Source organism: Microtus ochrogaster, unplaced genomic scaffold (assembly GCF_000317375.1).
Source record: "Microtus ochrogaster isolate Prairie Vole_2 unplaced genomic scaffold, MicOch1.0 UNK84, whole genome shotgun sequence".
Taxonomy (NCBI): domain Eukaryota; kingdom Metazoa; phylum Chordata; class Mammalia; order Rodentia; family Cricetidae; genus Microtus; species Microtus ochrogaster.
In genome coordinates this window covers 218,188-229,724 of record NW_004949182.1, presented here as the reverse complement: position 1 = coordinate 229,724, position 11,537 = coordinate 218,188, and positions in this window count along the sequence as shown.

Here is an 11,537-nt window from a genome sequence, read left to right as displayed (position 1 = left end):
TACTGAGTAGGACAGCATAGACTAGGCTACATAAATCTAGCTTACAGCTGGGCACAATTGTCCAACAAAAGCATAATTTATAGTAATATGTGGCAAACCACAGCTCCACACAAGGTAGACACTTTGTTGACATAATGGAATTTGAGAACATCAAGCCAGGAGCCATACCAAGATGATATACTACAGTGTTGCTTTCCTTTCTGACTGTGTGGATGCCAGGGCCCTGTATCTTACTGTTATTGCCTAGCACTGAAAGAGAGAGTAATGCCACAGACATCAAGTTTGGAAAAAAAATCTAAATTCAAAATTTAAGGTTTTATTTCTACAAAATGATTACTATTTACAGCAAGAAAGAGTTGAAAAATTGTTAGTCATTCTGGAAAATCCAGGAGAAGTGATTTTTTTTTGGGGCATGTCATATGATAGAATTGGAGTTTAAAATGTTATTTCCCCTACTTTACATAGAAACCATGGAAGAGATCAGATGGTACAATAGCCAAACAAAATTAGAAGGAGCTATTAAAAGGCAGTTGGAGTAATTCAGGAAGTCAGGTATGGTGAGTTGACAAAGAGGCAGTTGGTCCAGAGAGGAACAAATTGTTTGGAACACACGTTGTACATTGTCAGTGCTGAGACACACTGATGTGCTTGCTGTGAGGGACAGGGCAGACTAGAGCTGAACACAGATATCTGCTGAAACCCTGTGTGGGAAAACAAAATATAAATGCTCAGTTTTGGTGAAGGGAGTTTTGTCCACGATTAGTCTTTAGGATTAGCTGCATATACACTTACTTCTGAAATTGTGTTGGTCTTTTAGTTTGTTTTGTTTTCTTGAGACGTTCTGGCCTCCAACTGTAGCAATCCTTCTGTCTTTCCTTTACTGGGATTACAGGTGTGTGGCACCACACTGCAGCCTGTTTCTAAATATTTGAAGCCAACGTTTGGGGCTGTGCCCAAAAATCTGGTAGAAAATATCTCTCTAGGGCAGGTCAGAGCACAAAAGTGAAGGGAAGATTTGTCGCGTTTTAGGTGAAGAGTCTCAGGTCCTCACTGCTCACTGTGCTCATTAGAGCACAGTCTGCCTGTGTCCTTGGCTCTTTTAGCCAAGCTTTTACAAGAACCATGCTTGAGCTTAGTGACTTTAATGACGGACTAAATTCATTGCCCTTCGCCTTCAGCAGAAAGCCCTGTTAAGTGGTCAGTTGGTCTTGCGGGGAAGCTGTTTCCTCCCAGCAATTTTCCATCCGCACGCCATCCCACACCTTGATAATCTTCATTTTCCCCATTTTATTAGCTGAGCCTCATCTCTATCCCATACTGCAAAACCTCCTTTGCCATATCTCTGCAAACAGAGTGTGTGTTATCCATTTACAAAGATTTTTATGAAAAACAGAAAGATTAGAAGTTGAGTGGAAACATAACAAGAACTAAGAAGAAAGCGGAAGGAAATGCGTGAGGAGGGATGACAGGAAGCAGTGAGCAATCATTGCTGTGAAAGCACGGGCGGCACAGCTTGTAAACAGGCCTATCATTTCCTGCCACACCCGCTCACTTTCCTCTTCCTGTTTGCAGAAGAAGAGAGAAAATTCCTGCCTTTGGTGCCTTCCTTTCCCTCCTCCTACACATACACCTTCTTTTGCTATTAGAATAAGTTTCCCTTTATGTCCTACAAATCTCCCAATGCTCACAATTCTATAGAACTAGAAAATCTTTGGTAAATTCACTGTGTGTGTGTGTATGTGTGTGTGTGTGTGTGTGTGTAAATATAAAACACTCTGCAAAGATAGAGTACTGTGTTCATTGCTACTATAATTCAAAGATACTTGGGTTTGGTTTACTTATAAAGTTCTTGATTATTTCAATGTATCTTTTTAGTGTCATGTTTTGTAGATAATTCTCAAGCCTGAACACACCCCCACACTTGTGTGTGCATGTGTGCATGTGCAAACACACACACATGGGCACACACATCTATGACCTTGTGATCTTGACTAAAATGGCCATTTTCATTATTCATTTAATCTCTTAAAGATTCGTCTTCACCTAATGCAGTTTGATTAAACTGACACTGTACATTATTCTGAAATTGTATCAGCTATTCAAAATCTATACAAATTACTTTAACTTTGTGGTTCCCTCCCAATTAGGTGGATTTTGAGGAGGCTGACTAAAATTAGTTTCAAAATGTTGTAATATACTTGCAGTTCTTAAAACATAAACTTCAAAAAACTTTTTTTTTTTTTGAGAGAAGGTGGCTCCGGTAGGGTTGCCTGTAATACTGTAATACTGTCTTCTCTTATTCTAGAATTTTGGTGGCAATCTGTTCACCAGGTAAGTGGGACAGGATCACAGGGTGACTTCAGCGCCTTGGATGTCTGAAATTTAGATTCCCTATCCTGCTATGATAACAAGCACTGAGAATCTCAACTTCCAAATGTCTCTGGTGTTAGAATTGCAGGTATGTGGATGACAGTCGGGTCAAGTCCTTTCATCAGTGGAACTGCTGAGTTGTAAGAGAAGCCTCATCGTCACTGTGCAATCCCTCAGCTATCAATCAGTTCTCTAGGCTTTGCACACTTGAATGGAAATAATGTCCAACCATGGCATTTATCATCAAGCCCAGAGTACTTACATAGTTTGAGTATCCCCTTATCACTGAATCACAAAGGGCCTGTGAAACAAATTATGAGGAAGAGAAAAAAAGCATCTTTAGGCTTTTGTGTCGTGAACAAAGAGGGAAGGTTTCATGTAAGAGTCTGCGAAAGATGCAGAGCCCCAAGGGAAGCCAGAGGATGGTGCTGTCACTGACGACCAAGCCTATTCCATTTCTAGGAAAGATAGCTGTTCCCTAGGATATGGTTTTTCTTTCTAGTCTATGCACTTGGAGATTTGTCCTTAATATTTTGTCATATTCTAATAACTTTTTAAAAATATAGCTTTTATTTATTCTTTGATAATTTTTTATACATGTGTGTATGTACTGCTTTTTGATTACATCCATGCCCCACTTCATCCACAAAGTCTTCCCAAATCCCTCCACCTATCAGCGTCAGACTTTTTTTTTTTAATCCACTGAGTTCAGTTAGTGCTGCCCATAAGTGCCTGGGTGCAGGGTCACCACTGATGCATGGAGCAACCTACTGGGGCCATATCCCTGAAGAAAATATTCTTTTCCCCTAGTCCACCATCAACTGTCAAAAGCTCTGTGGATAGAGATAGGGATTCATGAACTCCTCTATCGCCCACATTGGGATTGTGATTTCTACAGGTCTTGTGTAGGCAACCATTTTTTCTATGAGCTCACAAGAGCAATGGCCCTGCCATGCCCAGAAATTGACATTTTTTCAGCTAACTTCCCCAATCTCTGACTCTTACAGTCTTTACAACTACTCCACCACGTGTTGTCAACCTTGGGAGAAGGGGGTTGGTATTAGTGTCCTCTTTAGGGTTCGCCACCCTCAATTCTAACAGCTTAAGTCTTCAGGTTTTCTTTGCACGGCAAATAGGTCTAAAAAAAATCACCACTTTCTAAGCATCCAAAACCATTTCTTACAAGAAAAAAGACATTGGTGGTTATAAACAAATTAACTGATTGGCGTTGAGTGTATAGGTGTATAGGCATTCAGGTATGCATGAGTAGGTAAAGCATGGGTTTTCTTTAAGCAGCAATATCACTATTCATGGCTTCTGGCATAAATAGGGGTGGGAAAGGACTTAGTTTCCTGTAAGGGACTGATCACTTGGAGTTTGACCATGCTTCAGCGAGTATATGGGAAGCACAAATTGAACTTGTTTTTCTTTTCTTAGGTGAATATCACTAGGGTAGGGGTGGGCTTGGGAAGACCAGAAATGAAGATGATCAGGGTGAGATACCCAAATAATTAAGAGAAATACTATGTTGGAAAAATATTAGTGTGGCCACGTTATATAGGAGTGTGTTGGTTATATGAAAATAAACAGGGGTGGCAGTTTCCTGTTCCTACATAACACCCACATAGAAATGCTTCTTAATCCTAAAAGCAAACAGAACAAAATCTTATACACGCTGTGCTGAAAGAATTCTTCCACACCAACTGAACTGCAACTTATTTATTCTTCAAGCTGAGTTACCACAGTATTGTGTGTGAGAGCAAGCCTGTCTGAGCAGAAGGCTTGGCTTCTCCTGTCGTTCCTATTGTTTCCTTGTGGAAATCTGCCAGAAAGATGTACTTCACATTTTAACTGTCTAAAGAAATTAATTTATTAAATTCTTGGGGAAATCATCATGTAAATATAGTTTGATTATTCTATGAATAACATATAAAATAAGTTAAGCAGCAGTCACCACCAGGGTTGGGTCTCTCAGTATTACTTGGACCTAGAATTTATTTCTAAAAAAAGACTTCAAATAATTTTAAGTACAAATAGACATGTAAGTGTAGAGGAACATGAAGGTGACTACTCCTTCATCAGGATGTCCAGATATTCAGAAGTATCAAGATAGAGTGATTGGTAAGGGAAGCTTTGTGGAGAGAAGGCAGTGAATTCAAATTGCAAAGTAAGAGTTAGTTGCCTTGAGCAAGTCATACAAGGAGGGCTCAGGGAAGCCATATTGTTCTCTCATTTGATTATCTCCAATTCCACATGAAACTATCCAGGGGGCTATGGGCAATGGATTTAAATTTGATCAGGCCTTCACTAGAAAATGCTCCAGGTTCTGTGACATCTGCCACAGATGTTGACAAGGAGGAAGACACGTACTTACAAAATCACCCTCATTGCTTGTTGTTGGGTTGATGGAAAAGAAACCAAATATAAATGTGTAATGTAATTATTGTAACTTGTAACAAGAAAAGGAATGCACCCGATAAAACACAACATTGGGAAAACACTGGAAAATGAATTGGGGTGGGGGAAGTTATGCCTTTCTCTCGGGTCTTTTGTGTGTCTTTACCACATCAGATTTACCAAAAGAAAGACATTAATTCTACTTTCCCTCAGATGATCTAAAAACATCCCTATGTTTATTTGCACATTTCTATATCTATCTGGTGCTATCGTCACCATACTGTACTTCTTATAGGTAAGAAGTATTCTGAGAAACCTGTGATATGAGAGCACTATGATCTATTGTTAATGTATTATACATAAGGCTATCTTGGGTCTATTTTATCTGAGCCCATGCCATCTATTCAACTCTGAGTTTGCATAAAAAACTTATTCCTATTACCCTTACAGTACATGACATTTTATCAAAAGTGACCTGCATGCTCCTGTGTGTTTCTGTGGCAACGATGCCTCAAGGGTCCCCTAACAAAGAAGCTTGGGTTTCTGAGAAGCTAATGTTTTCTCTTTTGAAGACTCCGAGTTTGTGAGATCACACACTAGGAAACCGAAACCTGCAACATCATAAAGGTATTTTCAAATTCGGGCATTCTGTGAATGAGACATGAAATGAATTTCATGAGCATCAGCTCCCTGGAGCCTTGTCACAATCGATAAGGCCAAACTGAAGGATGCCACATTACTTCTTGTGGGCGACTGAGCACCAGAGTTAATAACCAAATGATAATTTCACTCCAGGACACAAAGCTGCTATATTCTGTCCCCTCCTGATCCTTTATACAAAACCGTGAAAGCAGAATTTCTTTCAAGGCAGACCAAGTGGTGAGTACATTGTATTCATTGTAGAAATTAGTACATTTCTACAGTTGGCTTAAATATGTATCCAACGTTCTTCCCTTTGTGAACATTTCATAAATTAATCCTTCACTTACTACATATTTATTTTGTGTGGCATATTGATATTATTAATTATCTCATTTGTTCATTATCACTGCTATCATCATAGTCTCAACCATATTTATACCCTATGCAAAGTGATTTAGCAATCCTTAACCTTCAAGGAGTGTGTTCCCTCAATCCTTATAGAACTTTATATCTTGATAGGGCCAATAACGTTCCCATCCTATGATTCTTAGAGACGATGCTAGGAAAAACACCAGCCATCCCCATCTCCTCTTTTGTTCTTACAATTTTGTTGTGAGAACATGTCCAGCCTTGATGGACAGAGGGGGGACTCATGGGGTCACACATCCACACTTCTCATGATAGTCAACCTCCAGATGAAATTGTCACAGTAAGTGTAGGAAATGAAAGATGTTGGCCATCCCTGTTGAATTCAGTGCAGGTCTGATAAATGCTACAAATAGATGTATTAATTCATATTAATTATCTGAACATCAAGATTTATTTTACCTAATTATTGTAGAGCTGTACTGTTCTGGTATATAGCTGGTGAAAACTTCTGTGTATATACCTTAGTATCCATTGAAGATTGCTTCTGGAAATAGATACATGGATGCTAAAGTGATCAGATGCTCAATTTCATTCTCTGATATAGCATTTGTATATGATATTCTAAATCATTTCTAGGTGACTTCTAATACATAATACAATGTAAATTCAATGCATCAGTAGCTGTACTGTTTTAGTTTTAGAATAATAAATGGTAGAAAAATGTCTTACATGTTCAACACAGATGTAGGGTTTCTTTTCCAAAATAGTTTTGATTCCTGGATGGCTCAAATACATAGAGATATGATATGGGAGGTCCTTCTGTCTATGTGTTGCTTTTATTAATGAATAAAGAAACTGTCTTGGCCTGTTGATATGGCAGAACTTAGGAAGTGGGGGAATTGCACGGAATGCTAGGAGAAGGAAAGTGGAGACAGAAATGCCATGGAGCTGCCGCCAGAGTAAGACATGCCAAAACTTTAGCTAGTAAGCCATTGCCTCGTGGCTATATACAGATTAAGTTAAGATGTAAGAGAGTTAGCCAATAAGAAGCTAGAGTTAATGGACCAAGCAGTGATTTAATTAATACAGTTTTTATGTGGTTATTTCGGTCTAAGGTAGCCAGGTGGCCAGGATGAACAAGTGGGCCCTCCTCCTACAGAGTTATATTGATACAGAGGCCAGACTGTATTTATATTATGATTTATATTTTATAATACAGGGATATATTTATGTGTTTGTCATATGTATTAAACATTTTATTATGTTTCACTTAACATTAACCTTTTTCTTTCCTGGATATTCTATAAGAAGCTACCACTGGCCCTTTCATCATACTGTCCCAAAATGATTTTGTAGACTCAGATAGCACATGTTTTAAAGGAGGATAAGTCACTGACTGGCAGAAAGCTGATAATAAGATTTACATCTAACCTGAAAAGAAATTCCAATGAAGCCTGTGAAGATTATGAGATCACAATTGAGAGATGGGAAAGGTCTATGTGGTGGGCCATGCTTGCAGGACCATGGTAAATCATGTGCATGGTTAGCTTGTAGATGAAGCAGACAGTGAAAGAGAAGCTTCTGTACCCCATGAACCACAGGAGGAAAGTCTCATTGCCCTCAATTGTGAGCCAGGACAGCCATGCATCTTCGTGCCCTCTTATCTCTGCCCCAGTGTTCCCTAACATTGGCATGCACCCGGCTTAGACTATAGCATAGCATCTTTCATTTCTCTAAACAGCCATGTTTTACCCTTCGCTTACAATAGTCTTAAGAGTAGTTTTGCAACTAAAAAAAAATTGTGAAAATAATAGGCTTACCAGGAGCCTGTACTTAAATTCCCATTAGTAGAGTCTTCCATTAGTATGATGCATGTGCCATAATTAATGAAACAATCAGTGATGGAAGGAAATACTTTCTCTAGATTCAGTTGGTTTTCACATGACGCCTTTTCATGCTACCTCTAAGACAGCAGTTCTCTTTATTAGCACGTTTTCTCAGACTCATTTCTGCTATGACAATTTCACACAATTTTTTTGTTTGTTTGAAATGATATTGACAACTTGGAGGAGTACTACTACTCAGCCATGTTGTAGAATGTCTTCCAGTTGGAGTTTGCTTGTTGAGTGTCTCTTTATTAGATCTATGTTTGCATAGGATCAAGACTGGTTGCCGGGCACAGCGTGAACATTATCCAACTGCACCAAGAGTGCTAACTATCCACACAGCTTTGCTGAAGATGTTGACTGGACATGGAGTGATAAAATGTCAGGATTCTCAATTGTAAGGTGATTCTTTCTTCCCCTTCTTTCTAAGTTGTGTGTCTGAGAGGAGAAGCAGTTTAGAGAGACCAAATACAAGTAGTGAAGAGCTTTGTTCTCTGACCTTTAGGTTGGGGCACCAATAGCAATGATCTGAAATTCTTCTGCAAAGGATATTTACCTAATCTTATTTTGTAAAATTTCAGCTGTGTGTTTAATGAGTATGTATTATATATGTTAATATACAAACATGTATATGAGACACAGGCACAAATATATGCTGTATTTGATTCTATAATGCAACATTTTGTTATTTGTTTCTTTCTCTTTTTTTGGTTTTTTTTCAAGACAAGGTTTCTCTGTAGCTTTGGAGCCTGTCCTGGAACTAGCTCTTGTAGCCCAGGCTGGCCTCAAACTCACAGAGCTCCACCTGCCTCTGCCTCCTGAGTGCTGAGATTAAAGGTGTGTGCCACCACTGCCCGGCTGTTTCTTTAGTTAAAATTTTCTTCCTTTTATAACTAGAAACCCTTCAGTTACCTCTTATGTACCCTTGACCTTTATGACTTTTTACACAGTTTTTTGCATTCAGATATTAGGAAAATTCACGCGAGCAAATGGTTCTTGTTGGTTATCACCCAACATGGTCAGAGTGTAGGTTAACTTGGTTTCTTAGTTTAAATCCATTGTTATTGACATGTTTTCTGTTTGGCTCTCCCTGTGTAGGCCTGTATGCTTTCATCCATAGTTTATTTTCATGTAACTTATTGGGTGGAGAGAAAAATAAGAGATAGAGGATTATCAGAATATAGTGATGAGGAAGCAGAGTAGAATATACTGATTTCAAGAATACTCAAGAGAGAGGTCAGAGAAAAATCTCTTATTGGTCTGCCTTGTTTGTCAGTCAGCATATTTTAACACAGGCTTCCTGTCCACTTTTATCTTACAGAGGTTACAGTTTTAGAAACGCCCACATTTATAATAGTTTAACTCATTTGTTAATGGCAAGGATAACCAAATAATGCTCAAGGATGTAAAATTATCATTAAAGTGCAGTCTTTTACATTGAATTCTGGAGATGAAGCATTTTAGAGACATTCCATGGTGAGACCAAAAGGAGCTATTCACATATGGAAATAATAATGTGGGACTGGAAAGATTGCTCAGTGGTTAAAGTGCAAACATTAAGTCCTGCTTTTGAACACTAGGACACACATTACAAGAAAACCACTGTGTTATGAGTCTGTAAGCCCAGTGCTGCTGGTGGGTAGGGAGTTGAGAACAGGAAAGTGTGGAGATCTCACAGGCCAACAGCCTAGCCAATTGAGGAGTCCTAGTCTCTACAAATAAATAAACAAAATGGAGAGCAATTGAGAAAGACATCTAACATGGACTTGTTGGCCTCTATTCTTCATATGCAAGTACATATATGCTAGCATGCATCGGAGTATACATATGAACATGTGAACACATACACAAACATCAGTAACATGTGTTAGTATCTCCACTGTGCTGATCTCTCTAGTGCTCATTTTGCTACTGAGGGCAACTCTGTGGAGTAGGTGATGCTGTCCCGGTTGGTCCTCTATTTATGTTCAGGTGTTCATGCTGAGGGATGCTGCTGACCAAAGTCACACTATCAGTAAATGTGCAAGCATGATTTGGACCCAGTGTAGTAAGAGCAGAGGGCTGCTTCCCGCCACCCAGTTTCCGGCCACCAGCTAGCTTATACTCCGAAATAATTACACAGAAACTGTATTATTTTGAACACTGCCTGGCCCATTAGTTCCAGCCTCTTATTGGCTAGCTCTTACATATTGATCTAACCCATTTCTAATATTCTGTGTAGCACCACAAGCTGGCTTACCAGGAAAGATCTCAACTTGCGTCTGTCTGGAGTGGGAGAATCATGGCAACTGACTGACTCGGCTTCTTTCTCCCAGCATTCTGTTCTGTTTACTCCACCTACCTAATTTTTTGTCCTATCAGGCCAAGCAGTTTTCTTTATTAGTTAACCAATGAAAGCAACAGATAAGATACAAGACCCACCTCCATCATTTCCCCTTTTTCTGTTTAAACAAAAAAGAAAGGCTTTAACTTTAACATAGTAAAATTACATATAACAAAACAGTTATCAAGCAAGAATTACAGTTACAATATTTATATCTACTTTATCTTTTATCATAACTAAGTAAAACTATAACTATCACTAACCATTCTTCAACTCCATCAAAGGCTCCAGAAGGATATAATATTACCTAAGCAAACAAGAAGTCCAAAACTCTAGAAATGACAGAGACAACTCGCTGCCTGGACAGTCACCCAAAGTTCCTCTGTACCGTTGGGGCATCCATCTGAACCATGTTTCCTGGATGATTCTGATTAGCAAGTCCTACAGTTGCTGTATTATGTCAAAAGCTTGTGGTGGTAGGGAGGGAGGAAAGGAAGAGATGACGAGGAAAGAAAAAGAGAAATAGAAGATAGAGGAAGAAAGATGAGACAGAGAGAAGCAGAGATGGATATCTAGTCACAAGAAAAGTTATCAGGGTGATATTAAAATTTGTGAGGTCCTTATTGTAAACATGAATGTCTCCAGATCTGCCCTGGAATATTCTCGAGTAAAGAACTGTCTTCTTTGTCACACACTAGGGGTTGAACCTAGTGATGCCTCATGTATACTAGTTAACAGATCCAGGTTCCTCTTTCCCCCTTTATTTTGAGACAGGCTCATGCTAATCTACCTGGGCTGCCCTTGAATCTTCACTATAGCACCACACTGGCTTTAACTTACTACTTGTTCTTTCTTAGGCTCCTTAGGGTCTGGGAACCCACACCTGTGTCATTAGATAGGGCTAAGGTTTTATAGTTTTCAGCTGTCTACAAAAAATAAACTCACACAGATATTAAAACTAATGAGAACCCAATTTCAGGGTTCCCAGAACTCTGAACCTATGCATGCTTTAATAAACTAGGTTCAGGCAGTACTTGGTATAGGCTTTTGTGTTATATTCCCTACAAAGAGATAAAGAAAAAATCGAGGAAAGAATAGAAGGATTTGAAGGATAGACAGTAATTCTATATGTTACAAATCTAGGTTTTGCTGGGTTAAGTAAAGTGTAGCATTCCTGAGGACAGGCACTGTTCATGCCTCTATCGTACCCTTCAGCCAAAACATTGGTGAGCTGGGCTGTTGTCCCCAACCTTCCTTCCTCTTCTACACTTTTAGGTTGATCACCAATACCTATGTGAGCCATGAACTTCAGCAGAGCTTAATTTCGTCTATGTTACCTATACTAGTCAATTCTGTCACTATAAAAACTCATATTACATGTGGAATCATCACAGGTTTAACAAAAGGAACTGCTAAGGAAACAGAGTATACTGAAAAGAGGAGAAAAAATATTGCTTACTTTAATTGCCCTGAATATAAAAATATAAAGTCCTCTCTCTCTCTCTCTCTCTCTCTCTCTCTCTCTCTCTCTCTCTCTCTCTCTCTCTCTC